Raw genomic sequence first — 1960 nt, forward strand, 5'->3', positions numbered from 1 at the left:
AGCTCAGTAAGCTGTGGCTTTAGGAGTATCATGCTCCAGCCTGATGGCTTGCACTCTGATGGAGGAGCTCTGTGAATGGCACCCCTAAGGGGTCCTGCCCAGAAGCAAAGGGGCTGGGCTATTTTGCCCCCACGGGGCTTTGGCTCCCACCCCACTCCAGCTGGAGGAAGGGCGTGCGGACCTTCCTGGCTGAGGCGCCTCCGGTCCAGCAGAGGCAGCCCCAGAGAAGCAGGCGGCCGAGGGGTGGGTGCCCCTGTCGGTGCATAGGGATGGGGTGGGCATCGTGGTGTGCCCACGGGTCAGGCCGTGGCCTCTGGTCCTGATGAGCTGTGGCGACGCAGGCCCAACCAGTTATCTCCGGCAATGCTGTGGGAGCCCAGCGTGATCGTGGGCTGGAGGCAGAACTGTGGCTCTCCCCACCTAGCCCAGCTGTGGCCCAGCCCTGTGGCCCATGCCAGAGGTCTGCATGGCCCAGGCCAGCACAGGGTCCGGGGACACAGCTGGAGCCGGGGAGAGCCCAGACTCTTTTTCTAGAAAGCCCCAGTGGCTATGCAGCACAGGCCATTTACTCCCATCTTCTCTTCCTCCTCGTTCCGTCCCTCTAACTGCATGAGATGTTGACTGTGTACCCGGGATGGGCATGGTGGGGACCAAGCCTGCTGACTGGAGTGATTCTAGAATCAAAATAAAGCTGGGGCAGGAAGGAGAGGGCTTCCAGGGAGCCTTGCTCAGCCCCAAATCACCTTCGTCTCTCCTCCGGGAATCCAGGACTTGTATGGGTTACTCTGAGTAGATTACCCTGATGCTGGGTGCCCAGAGGGAAGGGAGGCCCCTGTCTGGTTGGGAAGACCAGCACAAGGACCAATGCCATCAGGCTGCTCGGGAAGGTCTGAGAAGGGGCCTTGTGCCAGGTCTGGCGGGAAGGATAGCGGCAGGTGATATCACGGAGGGCTTCCTGGTGGTGTCGCTAAGTTGTCTTCAGGGCAAAAAGAAGTATAAAGTTGAAAAAGGTGGATAGGGCCTAAAAAGCGTTGCTGGAAGAGAGAACAACATGCATGAAAGGACAGGGATGGGCCAAAACTCGGCCAATTTGTCAATTGCTAGAGCAAAGTTGCAGGAGCTGGGGAGAAAGGAAGGCTTAGAGGGGAGGAAGTTCAGCGAGTGTTGGTACAGCCTGCAACCCTACCTACTTAGAGGGAGGTACTGTTGTCATCCCCTTTTTTGCAGAATGGAAACTGAAGCTCAGAGACATTAGGCAACTAATCCAAGATCACACAGCCGGAAAGTCTCAGAGCTGGCTTTCAGGCTCCAGCTGTCTGGCTCCAAAGCTCAGGCTCTTAACCGTCAAGCTACACTGTGCCCTTTTGCCAACTCCTCCAGGTGGGGCTGAGGGGCAGCAGAGAAGCCCCTCTGGATCGCAGGCCACCCTCGTTTCTCCCTAGATCAGCAAGAGGATGATCTGAGTGACCAGGAAGGCTGTGAAGAACTTCTATGGACTCGCCCTCTTCCTGGAGGAGATGGAAGCCCGAGCCTTGCAACATAGGGAGGGGTGTGCACATGGAGGAGGGAGGGGAACCCCAGGCAGGGGAACTGCTTGGCGTTGCTTGTGTCTGGGGACCACTAGACCTGGTCAGAGGAGCAGGTCAGAGGGAGGGAGGAAGAGGCTTCTGAGCAGCTTTGGAAGTGATGAGCAGGGACGCCAGCGAGCAGGGCAGTCTGAGCTGCTCTTCAATTTCAGGTTCATTCAGCACAGCCCAGAACGCACTACTGGCGTCTCTTTCTGCCTGTACCCACCCCCCACCACCAACGCTTCCCCTCCCAACCCTAGGCCCGTGGGCCTGCCTCCAGTGTCCCAGGCCCCCTCCATCTGGGAGCCTTCAGGGATCAGCCGAGCCACACCCAAGAGCACAGGTATGGAGGTCACTGACCTGACCCGGCTGTGGCAGAGCCACACCTGTGT

This window comes from Crocuta crocuta, unplaced genomic scaffold (assembly GCF_008692635.1).
Source record: "Crocuta crocuta isolate KB4526 unplaced genomic scaffold, BGI_CrCroc_1.0 scaffold647, whole genome shotgun sequence".
In the NCBI taxonomy this organism is placed as follows: Eukaryota; Metazoa; Chordata; class Mammalia; order Carnivora; family Hyaenidae; genus Crocuta; species Crocuta crocuta.